General features: G+C 39.8%; 1 protein-coding gene across 10 annotated transcripts in view; it reads right to left on the reverse strand.

The window, feature by feature from the left end:
- The window catches only part of PAM (peptidylglycine alpha-amidating monooxygenase), a 189,772-nt gene that overhangs the window by 131,258 nt on the left and 34,004 nt on the right, over positions 1-24,510 (reverse strand). Inside the window, exon 1 of one of the 10 annotated variants that reach the window (XM_058167094.1) lies at positions 24,291-24,436. The exons of the other annotated variants lie outside the window; for them this stretch is intronic. The gene's annotated coding sequence lies outside the window, so the exon portion shown is untranslated. Of the gene's footprint in view, positions 1-24,290; positions 24,437-24,510 lie in introns of those variants that run through there. 10 annotated transcript variants of the gene reach the window in all.

The raw sequence follows: 24,510 nt of genomic DNA on the forward strand, positions 1-24,510 counted from the left end.
AATTGCAGGATATGTCTAATGGAGGCAGAAGTAGGTTCTATTCGATGTCTAAGACACCAGCGATGGAATGATGACCATGTGGCCTCGTAAATATGTGTTGTGGATGGGCGTCTAGAAGCCAGAAGGGTGGAGATGACCCCCATGGAATGCTTTTCTTTCCTTAGTATCTCCCGGTCAAGTGCCAGACAGCTAGTTGGTAACATTGAAGGTCTGGGTGGAGAATAGCTCCTCGGCATAGAGAAATCTGATCTGGTGGAATTTGCCAAGGTGGATTGACGGACAGGCTCAACAGATCTGCAAACCAACTCCGTTGAGGCCAATAAGGGGCTATGAGGAGGACTTCTGCCTTCTGTTCCAAGATTTTTCGAATGACCCTTGGCAGAAGGGGAGTCGGGGGGAAGGCATAAAGAAGGCCCCGGGGCCACTGACATCTCTCCACCCCTGCAAGCGTGAAGCCAACACCACAGCTTCTCCTGCGCTCCGCTGGGCTCCACTTACAGTTTGGTGAGGGCCAGCGATGTCCGTTCCTCAATCCGGCGATTCTACGAGGCTTGAGAGGCTCAGAATGTAAAAAAATGGCCGCCGGCGTTCGGGTGGCTCAGCTGAGTGGCGCTGGGCTCCGCGCGAAGCGCAAGCCTCTTTCCCTGCCGCTCCGACTCCCAGCAGTCAAAGAAAAACAATTGGGCACTTTAAAAACTTTTTTTGAGAATTTTTCCTAATTTATTGAAATCCTATGAGCTGATAAAAGAGTCAAAAGCAATGGAGCTAAAGGAGGTAGTCTCTCTATGGCCGACTGAGTTAATAAACTGGAGCTAAACAGGAAAAGGAGGTGTGTTTAAACAAATTCAACTCAGTCTCAGGCCAATCAGATGAAGTTAACAACCCATTGCTTTGGACTCTCTTAGCAGCGTACAGAATGCTTACATTCTCCCTAATAAGTACTTGTATAAGAGTAATGGTTTGGCACCGATGTGCCTATGGCCTGGCCATTGTGTAGGTGGGTAGAGAGATGGTCCAGGACACTGTTTTTCAGGAAATGCTGAATCCACAAATTGATAAGTGCTTGGGAATTGCTGCTGTCTGGGTGACTGGATCAGTGGATCACTATCAGAACTTGCTTTTTTGTGGTTGCTGAGTACAGAGTGAAAATATGACAGAGCAATGATATTGGGTATCTCACAGGTTTAGCTTGCATTTCAGGAGATATGTCAGGATTGAATTAGCATATTCTTCCTAGAGAGAAGCATGTTTTTCAATTTGATTATCTTGCTGTTGGCTAAAATTGTTTTGTTTTGTAATCTTTCAAGATTTTATTATTGGTTTGTTTTTGTATGTATACTAAAAAATTTGTTGACAGTATTTGGTATGTTTATTTCTTGATAATACATAGCCCAAAGAAATAACTGATTTTGTTAGATGTTGATTGTATGAATTTTTATTTGGTGGGGGAGTAACACAACCACCCACGATGTAAAAAAGATGCTGAGACTCTAGAAAGAGTGCAGAGAAGAGCAACAAAGATGATTAGGGGATTGGAGGCTAAAACATATGAAGAACGGTTGCAGAAACTCAGTATGCCTAGTTTAATGAAAAGAAGGACTAGGGGAGACATGATAGCAGTGTTCCAATATCTCAGGGGTTGCCACAAAGAAGAGGGAGTCAAACTATTCTCCAAAGCACCTGAGGGTAGAACAAGAAGCAATGGGTGGAAACTAATCAAGGAAAGAAGCAACTTAGAACTAAGGAGAAATTTCCTGACAGTTAGAACAATTAATCAGTGGAACAACTTGCCTGCAGAAGTTGTAAATGCCCCAACACTGGAAATTTTTAAGAAGATGTTGGATAACCATCTGTCTGAGATGGTGTAGGGTTTCCTGCCTGGGCAGGGGGTTGGACTAGAAGGCCTCCAAGGTCCCTTCCAACTCTGTTGTTATTATTATTATTCTTAAGTCTGAGAAATCTGGAGTTTGTTATTCGGAAACCCAGAATCCAAGAAGCACAAATTCAGTACGGATAGTGCTGTTCTCATTTATAACATTGTGTGCTTTTCCTATAAAGAAGAAAGAACGAAGGCAAGAAGGAAGAAACAAATTAATTTAGAACTTGGTCATTTCTCACATTTATGACAAAAAGAGAATCAGCAATGTTAATAGCAGGCAAGACTGCTAACAAGCCGTCAGAGTGATTTGGAGCTTTGTGCAAGTCATTTTTCTGAAAATCTAGCAGAGGGTATGCATATTGTCTTAAGTTCTAGAGGAAATATGGAATATACAAATAACAATGTATTTTGTTTCCTCTTCCAGTGGACTCTTTATGCTTTAATTTTAAAAATCATAATATAACTTTTAGACATCAGAATAGCTTATTGTCATATTAATTTTATTATCTTTAATTATTGGCTTCTGCAAAACTATGTTACCCATAATTTTATCATTCAAGCTGTGATATTTCAAAAGTATAAAGAACACATATAATACATTTCCATCTGATTCACAATATTAATAATTTGTTAAACTTGTATGCTGCCCTACATTCTGGGTGAATAAATAATACCTTTTTGTAAATGATTATTGAAACAATGTAAGAAGACTGCAATTCACATAAATAGTCTGATGAACAGTTAATAATTTATGCAAGACCTTGCCTAAACAAAAAATTTTCATACATGACCTGTTACACATGGTTTTTGCCAACAGGAACAAGGGGAAATGAGAAGCCACAGCCTACAGCAGGGATGTCAAACTGGCGGCCTGAGGGCCAGATGCATCACATGCACCCCAGCTCCACGAATGGGAAAAACACTGCGAAACATCATGTGACAGCAATGTGATGTGGCGAGTTTGACACCCATGGTCTACAGAGTATCACTGCTTTACACACACTTTGTTTATTTTTAAACACACTTTTTAAAATCTAAATGTTTCAGATCAAGAAACCTTCCCCAAATCTGATGTCTTACAGACATACAGGACTTCATTATTTCCCAATGAACTAGCATCCAGAAATAATGGAGCCACACACATTTGGAGGATACTAATTCAGAGGGGAAAAGCCTGTGCCTTCAAGTCAGTCTTGAATCCTTACATTTAGACAGACAAACACATGCAGTTTTCTTGGCATCATTTTTCAGAAGTGCTTCGCCATTATTTTCTTCTAAGGGATGAGAGAAAATGACTGACCCAAGATCATCTAGTTGACTCCACGCCAAAGGCAGAACTGGAACTCATGGTGCTTTTAACTTTTAAACTAAATTGACATTCAAGCTAGGGAAGCAAGCTATATAATACAGTATAATACATATTACAAGCCTTTGCTAGCCATTAAAGGCAATCTTAAATGAATTGAAGAACTACAAAACTATTGTATTTCTTAATCTAGAACCATCTCTTAGATCCTAATCCTCTGTATTCTTAAATGGAAATCAATCCTATTAAACTCAGTGAGACTTCTGTCTGAGTATTTATGCCTCCAATTCCATTATAAGGCAGACAAAGACGATCTCCACCTTCTAGGTTTATTACTTTGCAGTTCATGCATGTTAATAATAGTTTTATTAAACAAACTGGTTTCCTCAGCATGCTTAGTAATCAGCAAAACTGTTTTATAGCATGGTTCAGGCTGCTGGTACAATTAATATATTTTATTTCTACAGCACTGCTTTTACACAAGCATAAATATGGTATAAATGAAAAGAACAGTGGCTTACCTTGAATGTTAGTTCTATGTGCGCTGCTTAGAGAGTCCAAGCAATGGGTGTTAACTTCATCTGACTGGGCAAAGACTGAGTTGAAATTTGTTTAACCACGTCTTCTTCTTCCTTTTGAGTTCCAGTTTGTTAATGAGGGTCTGGATCTGGAGTAGATGTAAACCTGTAAGGAAACACTATCCGTCCTGGACCCCAGACCCGAAAAAGATAGGGAGGGGTTGGACTGTGCACTGCTTAGAAATTCCAAGCAATGGGATATACCCAGGCTAAATATCCCTAGGGAGGGGAATAGATGTATCCAGTGTCCCTTCAACTGGGAGGACTTTTTGCAGGACTCTTCGGCCAAAGGGTACCTCTGCCGATGCAAATTTGCCAGTTTGTAGTTGCATATAAATGGTGAAGGAGAAGTCCAGGTGATGTTGTGACCTCGGCCCAAGTAGGTAGTAGGAAACTCAGTCCGTGAAAAAACAAACAAACTTTATTCGAACAGCTGAGAATTACTTCATTTCCAGCGTAGTTCAACTAAATTCTGCCCAACACAAATTGCTCAGTCCTATCGCAAACCTTGGTCCAATTAAGCAAACTGCCAAAGGCCTTTCTTGGCAAATGTTCAGAAGTCACAAAAATAAATGCAAGATGTAGACGAAGCAGAAGACGAAGCTACCAATGTTGTTTTCCGGCAAAGCCCAAACGCCGTTACTGGTCTGTTTTAAGCCTTATGGGAGGGGCCAATCATCTCTTCGCCCTATTCCCGAGTTTCCTTTTTGCTTGAGCTGCTCTTGCCTTCTAACAGCTCTTCTCATGCGTACATTAGGAACAGATTCCTCCTTTTCCTCTGCCTCACTACTATCAGTCTCTGGAGGCTCTGGAGTCCGTACCTCACTCCCTGATGGCCCTGGCCTCACTTCAGCCTCATCGCCAGCCTCACCTCAGCCTCATCGCCAGCTCTGCAGGCTGTTGGCGGACCACAACAGGTGGCCACCCTGCAAATTTCAAGGATAGAAGCCTCCTGTCCTCTGCTTTTAGGCCTTCGGCTGTAAGTTCAGAAGTAAGTTAGAAGTGGCTAAACTGGCCATAGGAACATTGACAGATGGAAGTGGCAGGAGTTCTTCAAGCTGTTGTTCCACAGTATACATTTTTCTGTCAATGCCACTAGGAGCAGACACAGACCCGGGTTGGCTCCACTGCCTTTGTATAATGTCAACAAAGAGCTTGGGCGATGGAATGGCCTGCTGCTCTTTGACTGGTTCGGTAAAAAGAAATCTGATGGGATTGTGAGGGTCCAAAGATCCCTCAGTTTGCCCCATGAGAGCCCCCATGTTGGCTGTATTTTTAGCCTTATGTAATAAGGTTTTAAATAGGTCATGTTGGAAGAGCCCAGTGGTAGCAGGTTGATCAGAGATGACTCTCTCATCTTTGGAAAGATTGCACTCTGCCATTTCTTCCTCATCCACCAAAGATAAATTGCTATGGTGTGAAGGAGAAGGAGATTGGAACTCCTGTAAGTATTCACTATCTAGGTGCCCCTTGCAATGGGAAACCCATTGACCGGGTTCTGCCTCAATGGTGCCACAATATTTCTTTGTGTGAGGGCTACATCAGTGCCTCTGGAACTGGTCTGTGCAATTATGTTACACATTTCCTGTGATACAAAGGGTAGATGCTCCTCCTTCTGGCGGAGCTCCGCTGTGGTAGGAGTAAAGATGGCAGATGGGCAAGGACATTTGTTGCGATGGAAAGAACTCAGTGCCTGGTCATTCCCTTCCAAGGAAGGATCAATAGGCATGGCCTGAACTTCCTGTCCTTCCATTGAGATGTTGGGAGACCAGTCTGTTGGATTGGGCTGATGGACCTGAATCACAATCTCTGTCTGAAAGAGAGTAGTCAATCCCTTGTTGGATGCTAAACTGGTAGGATCAGTGCAGGCCTCAACCGTTTTCAGTGCTTTGGCAAAGTGCTTCTCTAAAGCATGTTGCCTTCTCATAGCATCCTTATCTGCAGCAGATGAGGATGATGCAGAAGCAGAGGACTTGGACCTGATGGAAAGGCCCCTTGTCCGTGGTCTCCCTCTTTCAGGAGCCGGAGCCTCCATATATTGGGAGGAAGTGGTGGTGTGGGAAGGACAACAGCTGCGATCTGCTATTTTATGATAGTAAGGGCTCAGTAATGGGGAATCGCTGTGAGGCTTGATAAACCCAAAAAACTCCCTCTAATTTCCAGGTGAGGGAAATGATCCCCAGATTTGAGGGAGGCTTGAGATTTACAACAGTGCCAAGCCGACACCACGGATTCTTAGTCGTCAATGACTCCGCAGTAGCCTCAGGGAAAGAATCACGCTTCCGACACAATGGAGCAACCGTTTAATTCCCAACCAGTGTGAAGCTGACACCACGGCTTCTCCTGTGCTCCACTTCCACCAAAATTTACAATCTGATGTTCTCCATGGCACTGTGGCAAAGATTGGAGGCTCCACGTAGCATGCCGACCATCTGGAGCTGAAAAAAACACCGCCGCTCAGAGCAGCTCAGCTGAGGAGCACCCAGCCGGGTGCGAGATAATAAACGGCTTTCACCACGGTAGAATTGCTTTGCAGTTGATTTTGATTTTCTTTTTAATATTTCTGATAGAAAAGCGGTGATTAAGGAATCGAAGCAATGGAGCTAAATCAGATAGGTCTCTCTAGGCCGACTGAGTTAACAAACTGGAGCTCAACAGGAAGAAGAAGGAGTGGTTAAACAAATTTCATCTCAGCTTCTGGCCAATCAGATGAAGTTAACACCCATTGCTTGGACTTTCTAAGTGCACAGGAGAATTCATGGTTATCATTCAGACATACAAGGACATTTTCTAAGAATTAGCAACAATAGCAACAATATGTAGCCAATAAAATCAATAAATCAGGTATCCTAGACCAATAAATTCAATTACTATGGAACAGCAAATCTGTACAAAATCCTGAACAGAAGAGTGTTAAAGACTATTAAAAGCAGTTTATTAAAATGAATCTGATACATTTGGGGTTTGAAATGCTTTGCTGTTTCTTCTGCAATCTCTTAGACCCGTGATGGCGAACCCATGGCATGCGTGCCACCTGTGGCACGTGTAGCCATATCAGTTGGCACGCGAGCTCAGCTCTGGTGCACATGTGCACGCTGGCCAGCTGATTTTCAGGCCTTCTCGGCCCACCGGAAGTTGGCAAATGGGCCATTTCTGGCCTCTGGAGAGCCTCCAGGGGATGGGGGGTGGGGAAGGCTGTTTTCACCCTCCAGACTGCTAAAGAGGCTTTGGAGCCAGGTGAGAGAGAAAAATGGGCCTACCAGGCCATCGTGTGCCAGAAGCGGGGGGAGTATGACGGGGTCGCATGCACAAGGGCGGGGCGCATAGAATTAAGTGTGTGGGCAAGCATTTGCGTCCCTCCCACCCCCTCCTGGCACGCGATGGCAAAAAGGTTAGCCATCACTGTCTTAGACTATGAATCCAACTCACAGAAAGATCAGCAGTTATTGTATTATTGTTAAATGGAAGTATTTGCATCAGTGGAAAAAGACTGTGTAGCCTTTGTCACAGCAAATGATTAAGCACTGTATCTAGTAGTTGCATTTTTCCTTCTTGATATCTTTATTGTTAATTTCAAGAATACTTTTTAGAACATTTTCAATGGGAAACAGGAGGAAAGCATGCTACATATTTGATTAACTAAACTGGACAGTGTGCAGTGTCTAGTTAAACATAGAACTCAAGCTGCTTTTTTCTACGATACCATGTTCATAATTCTCCTGGGAACTACTCAAGTCCATAGAGCCTAAACATCAAAATCTGAGAGTGGAATGCTATTTACACTACAGCCAGAGCAGTCGGAGTTCCATTTGCATTGCCGTTTGCGCTCAGCCCATTTAACACTTGAAGCGAAGAGAAAAACATTTTTCATGGTTGTAAATGAAGAATCACTAAGGGCTTTATTTTTGCATAAACTTTCATGCAGACATGAACACAGTGTCTCAAACAATTGGAAGATGGATACTTTACAGCTGAATCCCATTGTAAAGTTTTGTAGCACTTTCATTTTTTTAACCAAAATGTATGTGCCAAGTAATTTTCAATAATACCCCTTTCTAAAAGAAATTATTTATGCCAGCCAAGCCACTTAACCAAGTGCTCTAATGTTAAATAAAGTGTTTCACTGCATCTGAGTCTGCAAAATATTGTCCTGTGGTTTCCAGTATAGCATCAATGGAGTCCTATTGTATCCACAGTCATTCTTTTCTATTTACCAGAGGCAGAATCGCTGGTTTTTCTTAAAAGCTACATAACCCAGAAATGCATTGTATATTATATATTTATTGTATGTAAGTATATTTTCCATTATATCATTTTAATTTATTTTTATTTATTTTAAATACACACCACCTCACAGCTATCAAAATAAAACAACAGGCTGCCGTGTACAACAGCAGCTCTATGTTTCATCGTGGTATTTGCCACAATACCTAGAAAACCTAAAAGGTAAGCTAGCTAGAAGGTGACTGGTAACACTGCAGGGTTAAATGTGGCTGGAAGCTAGAGATTATGGGTATGAAATCCTCTGTCTGCTGTATGCTCAGTTTCTGTAGCGAAGTCTTTTACTCTCATCAGTTGCCACCTGGGAAATGAGTGTTTTAACGGTTGATTGCACTCAGGACAGATTCAGAATTCCAATGGGTCAACTTCTCTCCAAAGATTATGGACTTCAGGGTCAACTAAACAGCTAAGCATTCATACAGAAATAACATATTGGCAAGTATGCTTTATAGACATTTAAGCACAATAACATTTTAGCTCTCTCAAAGTAAAGCTACATATACATCTTCACAAGGCATGAAAGCTTTGCAGTCTTTTTCTATCATTCACTACTCATGCAGAAAGTGAATTCAAAGAACAATTTAACAAGTGGTAGGTACCATATGGTACCATGGCATTATTTGGAAAGCCAACCATTTGCATAATTTTGTGTTAAGCAGTTTACTTAACTGATGTTAAATGAGCGCAGAAAACCAGAAAATGCAGTAAAATGCACCATGCCTACTTGATAAATGATAATCTATATTTATCATTTTTGCCACATTTGTGATTTGTGACTTCCTGGCTGAAGCTTTTTCTGAACCCACCTTACTGAAAAACAAAATAAAACAACCTCCATCTCTACTTTCATTAGATAAGACTCCCAAGAGAAAATAAATCAAATTTATCTTTGTACTCTGAATAAAGCTCTGGGTGACTTTGGGCCAATCATTCTTGTGGAAACAAAATTAGGAGAGATGTTATTCATGCATGCTAAGTTCTCACAGAAAATATGGGATATAAATTCAGTAAAGAAATAAACTGTGAAAACACCCTGGACCAATTACTCTCTTGCTGTTGCCTATCAGTGGTAGAATTTCTTCCAAAGGTACTGAAAAAACAAAAACAAGACTTGGGCAACCAAGTCTTTTACATTTCCATGTCAATGGCATGTAAAAACGTTGTGGTACACTTAGAAACACCCAGCCTGGATTGTTAAAAAAAATGGAACGTGTAAGAGGCCTTCAGCTTTGCAAATTATTCTGTAACAAACTATCAGATTTTTAGAAAGCTGCAAGCATATGCAGCCAACCAAAGTTAATGTTCTTGCTATATATAATTATATCCAAACATAGAGCTTTGAATAGGCTGGGAGTACAGAATGCCCATCATCTTCCATTTGTCCTTTTAAAAAATGCCTGAAAACAACTTAGTAAAAGAGTAAAACAAAAATGCACTACATACGTTCTCCTCAAGATCCGTCTCTATAGGTAACTACTAAAATATTGAACAGTCTTTAGCTTCAGGGAAGAATGAACACAAAGCTATTTACTTGAAGTGGCTCCACTGAACTATATGCTTTTTGTGTGTGGGGGGGGGGGAACCCCTCCTTAAAATGGATCTAAAACTAATGTGGTCACCACAACGAGATCAATGTACATTATTCTAAGAAATACTTAAACCAACTTGCCTGATGCAGAGTCAGCCATCCCGCCCCCCTCAGGTTGCTAGAGCCCCACAGTAAAAACTAAGAAAAGAAATAGGAAACAAAGCCACAATGTGTTATTGAAAGTGTATTGAAACAGTTGGCATCGTCTCAGAATTTGCACAGGAAAGCTTCAAGTTCATAGTGGAAAAGGGAATAAGGAACTGATATCTAACTTGCTCAATGATTGGTGAGAAATGATGTCCCAATGGGCATCTAAAAGCATTAAGCATCCAGGTGCTCACATAAAATCTTACAGTAGAAAGGAAACTGCTATTCTAATGTTATCAAACTTGTGTTGTACTATCAACATTTTCAGAAAAGAGGTTGCTTCTCTAAATTGCATAAGATGCATTAATTTTGCTCACTGCCAACAAATAGATTTAATAATAGTTTCATAAAAATAAGTTAATTCCATTCATTTTATAAAATCTATCAAGAATCACATATAAAACATAAATACACAAGCACACAACGAAGGAAGATGGGCAGTTCAGAAATGTGATAAACAAACAACTTATATAAGCAATAATAAGTAGCAAATAACACAACCAGCCAAATAGCAGCAAGGCTGAAAGATATTAAATAAAGCTAAGCTTTATACCTTAAAAGCCTATCGAACTGAAAATACATAGTGCTATCACTCTGGAGTTTTCATTTTAATGGCAGCACAAATCTCATATCTGAACTTTCAGGAACAAAAGCAAAATATTTGTTCATAAATCTCCTTGATAATCTGTTTATGCCTTCACTGTTATTTTGCACTAACTATACGTACGGTTAAAATAATATGGGATGCAGCTATATTTGTATTTTCAAAAACAGAGCAAGATACCTAGGGATGCAGTTCATTGGAAGGCTTTGTTCAGATCTTCGTTAGGGTCAGCTATCAAACTTTTATTCAAAGAAGCAGGATTGCTGCATTTAAATTTTAATCCCTGTGGGTTCTCCAGGTCACAAAATCTCTCTCAGTCAACAATATATTTAACAGGCAAGTTTTTGAGTGGGCTGAGACAAATGCTTTTTGGGTTTTAGATTCCTGAAAATCCCATCTTCTTGATCAATAGCAAAAAAAAATCTGCTTTCTTCCTGTTTTCCACAATAAAATAATGTCGATTTAAAATACAAATGGAGTACACAGGCACTGCTCTCAAACTTTTTTTTACAACAGAACATCAACCTGGCACCCTCATGTCTACTACACTGTGCATTTAATATTACATATAATATTCTTGTTGAGGTCCAGCTATAAATGCTGGAAATCAGTTAAACAATACAGTTCATTTGGCAACATGTCTTTCCAACAAAACACTTTTAAGAGTGTTTGTCTGCAGAAAGGATTGTCCTTGAGGGCTGTGCAAATCCTTCATAACACATGCTTCAAAATGTGGGGCTGTAAGAACAAAGCACTTCTTTTCAAATTGTTAAAGGAGCCAATCTTTTCTTTTAGCTGCTTTAGAAGCTGCTTCCAGCTGTCTTTTCTTACATCTTCAGGCACCCATACGGAGAAGCAACTTTCAAAGCTGCCCTATCAGTCTGTAAAAAGTTGTGATAGTTTAACCATTAAATTGCCTTTAGTTTATTTGTTAGAATAAATATGTTCATGTAATGTCTATTTAATTTTGTCATTCTTATTCCCCAAATGAAATTATCTAATTTTCCTACATTAAGTAAATTGTGAGGACAGAATTATTAACAACTTCTGCAGGAATGAAGGCTGTAATTCATTCTGGGACCAAGGAAGGAACAAAGCAAAATGTAAATCAAGAAATTAAGTAACATGAGCCCAAAAATACTTGTGTTCATCAGTGTGGTGCAACATATCGGACTGAGATATTAAAAAACATGTTATTTCCAATCCTTATCAAATGATGCAGCTAGCCCTCAACATCCTCATCTGACAACTGAAAGGCAACCATTTATGAAAGTCAATAGGATGTATGTGCATCCTATCTACTGAAAGTTAATTCTCGTGGCAGCAATTTTTTTGTGTCCACACACTGCAAAATACATAAACTTCCTGCTCTGCAATCTTCCTTAACCACAAAAATATTGGTTTATAAATAATACACAATATCTCAAGCAACTGCTATGGCATTTACAATAAGAAAGCAAGAACATAAATTAAAAAATGAAAAATAAGTTGGAAGGAATTGACCACTGTTACCACTCTTATGGAAACCAATTTATTTTATTTTATATATTTTTATATTTATACCTCACTTTAGCTTAAGACATGGAATAAGATACTTCATGATACTTCCCAAGGAGACTTGACTGATTTACTGATACTCAATAAATACGGTATGTTTTGTTTCAGCAAGATGGCTGTAATGTATGACATCCAAAAATGATCCAGGACTATGTGATTAATGCAATAACCCATTATGAAGATGAAAGATGATGGTTCCCAACATAGTGCTTATGTGTTTCAATGTGCAATTTCTTGGCATTCAAAAATCTTTTGCTCCTTTGGATTTTGGGAGGAAGAAAAGCAGCCAATTTGTGAATGGGCAAACACATCCATTCACTGTGGGAATTGCTCTCACTAGTCTCTCAAAATTCGAAATGTGCTTTCAACTAAAAAAGATAGGAAAACTTTGAACTAAACAGCAGGGTGTTTTTTTTAAAAAAAAATTACTATTACTATATTCAAAAAGGGTGCTATTTACTGTTTCTTCTTTGAAAATACAATGAAATCATGGTTTAAACAATATGGGGTTGAATGGGTAGGAGCGGGAAGGAGTCTCCATTGTAGCTGAACATCTATTAACGCTGAAAGTGGAAAAAGAAAGAAAAATAAAATTGGTGGGGATGGGTACAAAATAGTGAGAGAAAGAGATAACATTTTCTCCCTTTCTGGTTTGAATTAAATCAAATGGGAATGATGGAAGTAATACTTCTTCAAACACATCAGAAAATATTCAGAGAAATTTGGAAACTGACAATGAAGAGGTAGAGAACACGCATAATAAAAATCTTACACAATAAACTATATGTAATAAAATAATTAATATGCAGGATTATGGAATTATCATTGGCATGCCTAACATCAAAATAATGGGAAAACAATTCATCATTTATAAATATATTTATAACATTTTTACTTCAAATATGTGTTGGAAGAATTTCAGATTCAAGAATAATTTTATTCATGAACTCTCTATGAACTCTCTATGAACTCCTTTAATCATCAACATGACCTACCCATAACCGAAAAAAACTAAGTTGCAACAAAAGATAATGCAATGTTGCAAAAATCACTTAAGGTATTAAGAGATTTAGGCTGAAACTGATAAAACTGCATATCTCTCAAAAGAATAAGAAAACAGGTAAAACCTCTTCAAGATACAGAGCTTTCCTGAACACACAAATGTGGCACCTAAAGTCAGCACGCAGGTACTCACCAAAGAGAAATGATCTACTAGCAAAGTAAGAGCAGGTCATTTCCACTGGGGCTGCGTGTCCACCAAAATAAACATTTCAAAGGGCATATTCAAAAACCTCTCAAAGAACCACTTTTCCTATAAATATCACCAGTTCAAACCCCCAAATTGTAGCTACCTTAAGTGCTGTTGCTATGCTCTCAAATAAATTCTCTCTTTTTCAGATGACATGTCCAGTGTCATTCTCACACAAACCTGGATTGGAACAAGACCTCATTTTCTTCTAACAATTTGGTGACTCTTGTGGGATTCTGAGACTAACCTGACCAATGGACCCTGCCCAGGTAACAGTTCAATTAGTTGCCACCAGGCCATTTGTCTGGAAGGTGCTGCTTCACCTGAACTCTGCCCAATTTGGCGCAGGGAGTAAAGGGAGTTTTGGGCTTTGAACCAAATAGCTACCTGAACAGGAGGATAATAGGTTAGAGAATTTTTGTGTTTGTGCCCAGGAAGTGAGTGTGAGTACATCTCTCTTTGCCTCTTTCCTCCCTGTTTCATTTTCAAGCAGTGTATCCAGTGTCATTCTTATGCAACCCTAGCTTGGAACCAGACCTTATTTTCTTCTAACATCTGTTTGTTTAGATACTAAGTTGAAGCTATTTCAGAAAGGAACAATTGTAAATTTACGTCACTTTAAATGAGTTTATTTAATCTCTTATCTAGTAATATAAATCCAGGAATACAAACGTATATCTGTTCCCTGGACTTTACCATCTAGAATGCCAATGAGACAAGCAGCTAGTACTCTAAAGTATTGATTTTTAACTACTTATCATGGACTAGCTTCAATTAGAAGATTGTCACCTGTAATAAAGCAGCTGAATACTGGTACCTTAGAATGTCTAGCAATAGGTTCTTATACTAGAAAAGCCAAATATGAACCCTGTTAGCTTCATTTGCAATGCATTATGGAATGAATAACATTGAGTTTGAAGCTAACAAGGTAACTGAAAAATTACTGCCAATATTGTTTTAGACATATTGTTTAATCTAGAAAAATATTAAGTACCGTATATACTCGAGTATAAGCCGAGTTTTTCGGCACGTTTTTTGTGCTGAAAAACGCCCCCTCGGCTTATACTCGAGTCTACCCTTGCAGAGCCGACCCAGGGAGAGGGTTTTTTGCCCTCGGGCACAGCTGGGCGGCAGGGCGAGCAAATGCTGCCGGCATGCTTTGCCAGCTCGGCCGGCTCGTTTTAGGCGGCTGGCCCCCGGCTTTTCCTTCCGCCGTTTTTTGAGGGCGGCGGCGGCGGCGGTCGGCGGGGGGGGCGGAGGGGGCGTTCGACATTTTCGCCCCCCTCTCACTCGTCCTCCTCTTGCCCGCGGTGGGGGCGGAGGCGTTGTCACTCGCCTCCTCTCGGCGAAATTGAGTGCGGCGGCAGTGGGGGTGGGTGGGTGGGTGGGGAGGCCGCGTGAAGTGCCGGCTGGGGGCCAGGAGCCAATCCCGGGCTCCCCAGCCGGCACTTCACGGCGGCCTCCCCACCCACCCCACTGCCGCCGCACTCAATTTCGGCTTTCGAGAGGAGGCGAGGGTGACAAACGCCAAGGGGCGAGAAGAACTCTCTTTATTTGTTTGTCACTCTCGCCCTCGGAGGGGGCGGAGGGGGCGTTTGTCACCCTCGCCCTCCTCTCCGAAAAGCCGAAATTGAGTGCGAAGCGGCAGTGGGGGGGTGGGTGGGGGGAGGCCGCGTGAAGTGCCGGCTGGGGGCCAGGAGCCAATCCCGGGCTCCCCAGCCGGCACTTCACGGCGGCCTCCCCTGCCGCCGCACTCAATTTCGGCTTTCGAGAGGAGGGCGAGAGTGACAAACAAATAAGTTCTTCTCGCCCTTGGCGTTGTCACCTCGCCTCCTCTCGGCGAAATTGAGTGCGGCGGCAGTGGGGGTGGGGAGGCCGCCGTGAAGTGCCGGCTGCGGGGCCAGGGCCAATCCCGGGCTCCCCAGCCGGCACTTCACGGCGGCCCACCACGCCGCCTCGAGGAGGGTGACAAGCGAAGAACTCTCTTTATTTGTTGTCACTCTCGCCCTCGGAGGCGGAGGCGTTGTCACCTCGCCTCCTCTCCAGCCGAAATTGAGTGCGGCGGCAGTGGGGGTGGGTGGGTGGGGAGGCCGCCGTGAAGTGCCGGCTGGGGGCCGGGGCCAATCCCGGGCTCCCCAGCCGGCACTTCACGGCGGCCTCCCCTGCCGCCGCACTCAATTTCGGCTTTCGAGAGGAGGCGAGGTGACAAACAAATAAGTTCTTCTCGCCCTTGGCGTTGTCACCTCGCCTCCTCTCGGCGAAATTGAGTGCGGGCGGCGGTGGGGGTGGGGAGGCCGCCGTGAAGTGCGGCTGGGGGCCGGGATTGGCTCCTGGGCTCCCCAGCCGGCACTTCACGGCGGCCTCCCCTGCCGCCGCACTCAATTTCGGCTTTCGGAGAGGAGGGCGAGGTGACAAACAAATAAGTTCTTCTCGCCCTTGGCGTTGTCACTCTCGCCCTCGGAGGCGGAGGCGTTGTCACTCGCCTCCGCCCCACCACCGCCGCCATCAGCGGCGGAAGAAAACGCCGGAGGCCAGCCGCCCCAAAGCGAGCGGCCGAGCTGGCAAAGCATGCCGGCACTTCAATCCCGGGCTCCCCAGCCGGCACTTCACGGCGGCCTCCCCTGCCGCCGCACTCAATTTCGGCTTTCGAGAGGAGGGCGAGTGACAAACAAATAAGTTCTTCTCGCCCTTGGCGTTGTCACCTCGCCCTCCTCTCGAAAGCCGAAATTGAGTGCGGCGGCGGTGGGGTGGGGAGGCCGCGTGAAGTGCCGGCTGGGGGCCGGGATTGGCTCCTGGGCTCCCCAGCCGGCACTTCACGGCGGCCTCCCCTGCCGCCGCACTCAATTTCGGCTTTCGAGAGGAGGGCGAGTGACAACGCCCTCCGCCCACCGCGGGCAAGAGGAGGCAGTGAGAGGGGCGAAATGTCGCCCCTCCGCCCCTCCGCCGACCACCGCCGCCGCCATCAGCGGCGGAAGCGCCGAGGCCAGCCGCCGCCCAAAGCAGCCGGCCGAGCTGGCAAAGCATGCCGGCACTTCAATCCCGGGCTCCCCAGCCGGCACTTCACGGCCTCCCCACCCACCACCCACCCCACTGCCGCCGCACTCAATTTCGGCTTTTGGAGAGGGGCGAGTGTGTCAAGCATGAGGCGAGAAGAACTCTCTTTATTTGTTTGTCACTCTGCCCTCCTCTTACTCGTCCTCCTCTCGCCCTCGGAGGCGGAGGCGTTGTCCTGAATACATCCCAATAAAATGCAAAGGTTTCAAAGCATGTTTTGGAAAAGCAGCGAGGATGGGGGAGAATGCTGCCTTGAATGTGAAAAGCGTGGAAAACTCCAACTACAGTATAAAAAAAAAACATTTGCACTCAGTACTTTTTATTTTATTTTATTTTTTGCCAAGTTTTCCCCAGGGTTTTTTTTCCCCCTATGGAAATTGGGGAGGTGGGGGGAAAGAGGGGAAAAAGAAAAGCCTCTTGGAAAGCGGAGAAATACGGCAAGAACAAACAATTTCTCCCCGAGGGAGGAGGAGGAGGAGGAGAGATGGGGGCATTGCAAGCTAGGGTGGGAAGAAGGAGGAGGAAGAAGAAGGGAGGCAAAAGAAACCGACCCTCGCGCAGATCAGCAAATTAGCTTTCCTTCTCCAAACCAATTTTTTTTAAAAAAAAAAACCCGTTCTACCCAGAGCAAATGGCAAATAAGCAGCCCGTTTTGAGTCTGATTATTGTTTCATGGTGGTTGCCCTCTCTGATCTCCTTGTACATGACAAGGCACCTCTAACCCAGCGCTTTGTGTTTGTTATTGGTAATTCTCCTCTCCTTCTTCCATTGGAGTCCTCTCCCTTCCTTTCCGAGCAGGCGGGCGATTTACCTTCTCTGCCTCTTTTATTTTCCTGGAGGTGGAGGTGTATTCCTAAGGATGCCTTCAGTGCTGGGGAAGGAGCCGATCCATGGAGGGAGGCGGCGCTGCCGAGCCGCTGCTTACAGAGGCGAAAGAGCCAGGAGACCTTGGCATAGGTGGGCGGCTGGTGTAAGGCAGGGCAGAACCTTGACCGCAAGGATCCCGGGAGGTGGGGGACGAAGAGAGGCAGAGAAGGAGGAGGAGGAAGGAAAAGAAAGAAAGGGGAGTGAAAATAAGAGCAGTCCGAGCAATAAATAAATATTGCTGGGCTGCTTTCCAAAATCCTCAGCACGGAACTAAAAGTTGCAAGTGTTTTGTGAGTTCAAACAGTCCCTTCAGACTAACACGTTTCATTAAAAGATACAAAGTTTGGTAAACTGAAGCTCGCTCTGTCCAATGCAAAAAAATCATCATCATCATATAATAATAATAATAATAATGATAATAATAATAATAATAATAATAATGATGATGATAATGATAATAATGATAATGATAATGATAATAATAATAATAATAATGATGATGATGATAATGATAATAATGATAATGATAATAATAATAATAATAATGATGATGATGATGATGATAATGATAATAATGATAATAATAATAATGATGATGATGATGATGATGATGATAATGATAATGATAATGATAATGATAATGATAATAATAATAATAATAATAATAATAATAATAATAATAATAATAATAATAATATTCAGCCGTGCTTCGCTTTGATGGCAGCCTGACGTAAAATGGGGGGCAGGGGATACATACAGTTAGGGAAAAATAACAAAACAATGTTTTGGGCTCAATTGCAGTCTTAAATTGAGGACTACCGGTACTTGCAATTTGAACCTTATTGGACACTTCATTCCTGGAGGGTTTTTAAAGAACAGACTGGACAATCCTTTGTCTGAAACAGTATAGGATCTCTTGCTTGAGGAGTGGGGACTGGACTAGAAGATCACTGTTAGTTTGGGATATGTTCAGAGCCCACACATCTGATGACATAAAAAAATTGGCAAAGTCATCTCAAGTCACTTTGGCCGTTATTCCAGGTGGGCTTACATCTGTATTGCAGCCCCTAGATGTCAGTTTAAATAAACCTTTCAAGGACCATGTGCGAAGGATGTGGCATGAATGGATGACATCTGGTCAAGCTCGTCTGACAAAAGTTGGAAATCTGAGAAAGCCAGACATAGAACTAATAGCACAGTGGGTTCGTGATGCATGGGAAGATATTCCAGAGGACATGGTGCAACGTGCCTTCAAGAAATGTGGCATTAGTAATGCTATGGATGGCAGTGAAGACAGCGCATTGTATGAGTGACAGCAGTGATGATGACGACTGTGAACTCAGTGATGGCGACAACGTATATCGGATAACATCACAGAAGCTGAAGTAGCTGAAGCTCTGTTTGGACAAACAGATGATGAGGAGGAGAACTCCAGTTTTGAGGATTTTAGCTCTCGTTAGCTTGGTTGCTGTTACTTTTAAAGATACTGTATTTTTGATACCATATTCTTTTGGGGACCCCTTTTGCACTTTTATTGTTTTCGTTCAAATAAATATTCATGTTATTTTACTTGGCTCTATCTTTATTTTTACATTGACCAGTAGCTGCCTCATTTCCCACCCTCGGCTTATATTCGGATCGGCTTATACTCGAGTCAATAGTTTTCCCAGTTTTGTGGTAAAATTAGGTACCTCGGCTTATATTCGGATCGGCTTATACTCGAGTCAATAGTTTTCCCAGTTTTGTGGTAAAATTAGGTACCTCGGCTTATACTCGAGTCAATAGTTTTCCCAGTTTTGTGGTAAAATTAGGTACCTCGGCTTATATTCGGATCGGCTTATACTCGAGTCAATAGTTTTCCCAGTTTTGTGGTAAAATTAGGTACCTCGGCTTATACTCGAGTCAATAGTTTTCCCAGTTTTGTGGTAAAATTAGGTACCTCGGCTTATATTCGGATCGGCTTATACTCGAGTCAATAGTTTTCCCAGTTTTGTGGTAAAATTAGGTACCTCGGCTTATATTCGGATCGGCTTATACTCGAGTCAATAGTTTTCCCAGTTTTGTGGTAAAATTAGGTACCTCGGCTTATATTCGGATCGGCTTATACTCGAGTCAATAGTTTTCCCAGTTTTGTGGTAAAATTAGGTACCTCGGCTTATACTCGAGTCAATAGTTTTTCCCAGTTTTTGTGGTAAAATTAGGTACCTCGGCTTATATTCGGATCGGCTTATACTCGAGTATATACGGTAAGATTGCTCTTTTTTCTCAAGACGAAGCTTAAAAATCAAACCAAAGGCAAGCATATTAAAATGAAAATATTTGGAAAAAAACCTTGATATTTGACTGAACAATAAACATTTCCAATAAAATCAGATGAACCTTCAAATCGTTATTGCTTATCCTGATTTCTTTCCTTTATTTTTTTTTATACTATTGTCACTTCCAAGTAAACTGGAAGTACGGTATAAACTCCACTTGAGGATTGGTGGTCATATACTGTTTTTCTAATTGAAAACATAAAGATTTTTTTAATTTTAAAAATATATTTGGCCATTAACTTTAAATTTTTTAGAAAAATGTTCTATAGATATCTAATTATATTCATAATTTAAAGAACTACAGTAAGTGCTCAAATGAGATTAGCTAGCCAGATTGATAGTTGTTTTTTTTTAAATACAATTTATATCCATTTTGGAATGCCACCTAATTCTTGGCAGACCATTGTATAATATTAAAAGCAAATAAAAACAAATATTTACGTAAACTGGTAATGACACAATTACCTCATAATTCCCTCTTTTTCATTTAATTGTTGTATTATTACATGTGAATAATTAAATTGTGAATTATGTATTATTGAATATAAATGATAACTGAGTGCAGTGATGTTTATGCAATAGAAAATAAGAATTGTTAGTGCCATAATGATTAAGTGAATTGAATCTTATAGATGAGGGACGAAAGTTTACATCAATGTTAGATATGATTTCTGAAATGTTAATGAGCATAAGGTTGCTTAAGCTGTACAATTAATACTTTGTATAACACTGATAAATAGTTGCAAAATATATTGAACTGTTTTATGAGAAAGATTTCGATCTTTGGAATTAATAGCCTCTACTGTTTTGTCATTTGTTGTTATTTCTTTATAAATGTTAGAAAAGGGGAAAAAAGGGGAAAGGAGAAAAAGGAGCTGCTTGGTATTTAATTTTAACTTACCCGTTCTTTATACTCTGATCAATTTACAATGTTTATAAATATTTAGACCCCCTTTAAAACATACAGAGAACCTGTTTCATATACTGGTTAATGAATCAGACAAGAAACTGGGCTCTGCTTCTAAATATACATTTGTTGCTAATCCTTTAACAACCGTCTTCTATAGATATCTAATTATATTCATAATTTAAAGAACTACAGTAAGTGCTCAAATGAGATTAGCTAGCCAGATTGATAGTTGTTTTTTTTTAAATACAATTTATATCCATTTTGGAATGCCACCTAATTCTTGGCAGACCATTGTATAATATTAAAAGCAAATAAAAACAAATATTTACGTAAACTGGTAATGACACAATTACCTCATAATTCCCTCTTTTCATTTAATTGTTGTATTATTACATGTGAATAATTAAATTGTGAATTATGTATTATTGAATATAAATGATAACTGAGTGCAGTGATGTTTATGCAATAGAAAATAAGAATTGTTAGTGCCATAATGATTAAGTGAATTGAATCTTATAGATGAGGGACGAAAGTTTACATCAATGTTAGATATGACTTCTGAAATGTTAATGAGCATAAGGTTGCTTAAGCTGTACAATTAATACTTTGTATAACACTGATAAATAGTTGCAAAATATATTGAACTGTTTTATGAGAAAGATTTCGATCTTTGGAATTAATAGCCTCTACTGTTTTGTCATTTGTTGTTATTTCTTTATAAATGTTAGAAAAGGGGAAAAAAGGGGAAAGGAGAAAAAAGGAGCTGCTTGGTATTTAATTTTAAAAATATATTTGGCCATTAACTTTAAATTTTTAGAAAAATGTTCTATAGATATCTAATTATATTCATTTGATTTCTATAATTTCCTAATCTCAACAAGTAGCTTACATCATAGAACATCAAAACAAATTAAAAACAATTAAAACAATATAAAATAAACATTTCCAATAAAATCAGATGAACCTTCAAATCGTTATTGCTTATCCTGATTTCTTTCCTTTATTTTTTTTTATACTATTGTCACTTCCAAGTAAACTGGAAGTACGGTATAAACTCCACTTGAGGATTGGTGGTCATATACTGTTTTTCTAATTGAAAACATAGGAGAGAAGGAATTGAAGGATAAAAAAGAAAATTGAGAAGATTGAAAAACATAAAGATTTTTTAAATTTTAAAAATATATTTGGCCATTAACTTTAAATTTTTTAGAAAAATGTTCTATAGATATCTAATTATATTCATAATTTAAAGAACTACAGTAAGTGCTCAAATGAGATTAGCTAGCCAGATTGATAGTTGTTTTTTTTAAAATACAATTTATATCCATTTTGGAATGCCACCTAATTCTTGGCAGACCATTGTATAATATTAAAAGCAAATAAAAACAAATATTTACGTAAACTGGTAATGACACAATTACCTCATAATTCCCTCTTTTTCATTTAATTGTTGTATTATTACATGTGAATAATTAAATTGTGAATTATGTATTATTGAATATAGATGATAACTGAGTGCAGTGATGTTTATGCAATAGAAAATAAGAATTGTTAGTGCCATAATGATTAAGTGAATTGAATCTTATAGATGAGGGACGAAAGTTTACATCAATGTTAGATATGACTTCTGAAATGTTAATGAGCATAAGGTTGCTTAAGCTGTACAATTAATACTTTGTATAACACTGATAAATAGTTGCAAAATATATTGAACTGTTTTATGAGAAAGATTTCGATCTTTGGAATTAATAGCCTCTACTGTTTTGTCATTTGTTGTTATTTCTTTATAAATGTTAGAAAAGGGGGAAAAAAGGGGAAAGGAGAAAAAAGGAGCTGCTTGGTATTTAATTTTTAACTTACCCGTTCTTTATACTCTGATCAATTTACAATGTTTATAAATATTTAGACCCCCCTTTAAAACATACAGAGAACCTGTTTCATATACTGGTTAATGAATCAGACAAGAAACTGGGACACTATGAATTCCAGTTTACCTTTGGCACAAAGCCAGATGGGTTACCTTGAGCAAGCCTTAAGAAAGAGGCAATGACACTTATGAAAAATCTTGCCAAGAAAACTTCAGGGACTTGCCCAGGCTGTTTCCAAGAAGAGGACACAATTAAACAGAAGGGAAAAAATCATAACTACTGTATTTCTATTAGCCTTGCTGAGCAATGTATTGTACCCAGTTTGTTAAGTTGCTTTTAATGTAAAGACTGAGTTACTGTAAACTTTGCACTGTTCTTAAATAAACATCTAAAAAACATCTAAGAAACTGGGCTCTGCTTCTAAATATATTTCTAAATATACATTTGTTGCTAATCCTTTAACAACCGTCTTCTATAGATAAATATTAAGTGCTGGAAAAAAAGCTTGCTAATGTGTTCAGCTTCAACTTTTCAGACAAAAAAAGCCAGTTCTACAGAAGAGGCAGACAGAAATAGGCCTTGAAATACATCATCACAATTTTTTGTAGTTGTACTCATCTTCCACCTTGTTGGAAGATATAATTAGAGCAGCATGGTTAAAAAGACCCAGAAAGCCCCCCAGGACTCTGGATTTTATCCAAATAATTTTTTTTTAAATGTGCCCAATGAAATTACTATTTTAATAAGGTACAGTAATTATCTTCTCTTTAGAGAGAAATCAGCTTTGATTCAGACTCTACATTTTGATATGGTGGAATGCTTGCAAAGTTGTTAAGCAAGATGTATTTTACTGTTCTGAACATAAAATCCTGAGTCAATTTAGTATTGTTCCTTTCTCTATATCTTTATTCTGCCAAGTGATATATCTAGTATTGCATTTTCCTTTATTCTTTTTGTCTCTCTATGCTTACCGTTTCACAGAGCCAATTATGTGTCTCATAAAGGACACTCTAACCATGGAAATCTATTTGACCATGTTTAAGAGAGTGGCCACAATTCATATTGGTGACATCCTTTAACACTGCAATATTTTATGTGCAAATGTTGACATCTCTAGTTTTGTCTGACTCAAGTATGCATCTGTCTGAGAAGACCAAGGTCAGATGGAAGTCTAATATTAAATAATGCAATAATCATACTTCCAAGATCACTTTTTAAAGCCAAAATGAAATTAATACTTCCTGTGTATTTGGCAACACTATCCTCAATGTCTCTCTCAGTCAAATACTTGGAGTGATGGATTCCTTCTACATTTAATTCCATTTAGACTAGCTACCATTGCTTCACATTTTTATAAATTGATAGAAAGTTTCCCATCTCTTAGAATATGTGTCTTATTAAACTGACACATATATTTGTGAGCCTTAAGTGCTATTTGTTTCAAAACATACAGATAAATCAAAGCAAATTTTAAATAGAAGCAACAATGGAAGAGGCTGTCATCTTATTCTGCAAACTGTCTACCATTATGATTTTATTAAATTAAATATTTCATCTGAGACAACATAATACATATTTCTACGGCTTATACGCATTGAGCGCAAATAAAAGTATTTGGACAGAGCTGAACATATGCAGCAACTAAAACAATGCTTATAAAAACCAGTTAAGCAATTTAATTCTCAACAGAAAAAATATAGTATGTTATATGAAAAATAATGCAAAGTGGGATGTGCAAGAATGTAACAGATGTGCTTTGAAACATGCATTGACACAAACAAAACATCCCTCTTTAAATAATTAAAGCAACTGCATTTTTGGCAAGACTAGCATAATTGCTTTGATGCCCTTCTTTGCAAAAGACACAGCTGCTTTAACCACTTAAAACGAAGTACTTTGTTTACATCCCTGTGTATTGCAAAGTACTTATTTTCAATGCTTCACTATTTTTCTTTATATCTGAAAGGTGACAGAAATATATATAGTTATATATCATATTAATTATATTAAGAATTAAACCATACTTATTTGACACAATATTTGTTATAAATATAAGGAAGAACAAATATAAAAAAATGAATTACCAAAATTCATAAAGGTTAACATGATGTGGAGTTCACAGCAAAAATTTCTTCGACTACACTGCGAGCAGGCTTTGCAACTAAAATGACAGATGTGCAGATCAAGAAATTGAACAGTGTCTCAGCTGTCAGCACTGCTCCTCCTCCAAATCTTCCATAGATCTATCTGCCTTTTAAACATTAAAAACGCCAGATGAGATGTTTTGCAATTCGTAATATTTAG

Source organism: Ahaetulla prasina, chromosome 2 (genome assembly GCF_028640845.1).
Source record: "Ahaetulla prasina isolate Xishuangbanna chromosome 2, ASM2864084v1, whole genome shotgun sequence".
NCBI classification, from domain to species: domain Eukaryota; kingdom Metazoa; phylum Chordata; class Lepidosauria; order Squamata; family Colubridae; genus Ahaetulla; species Ahaetulla prasina.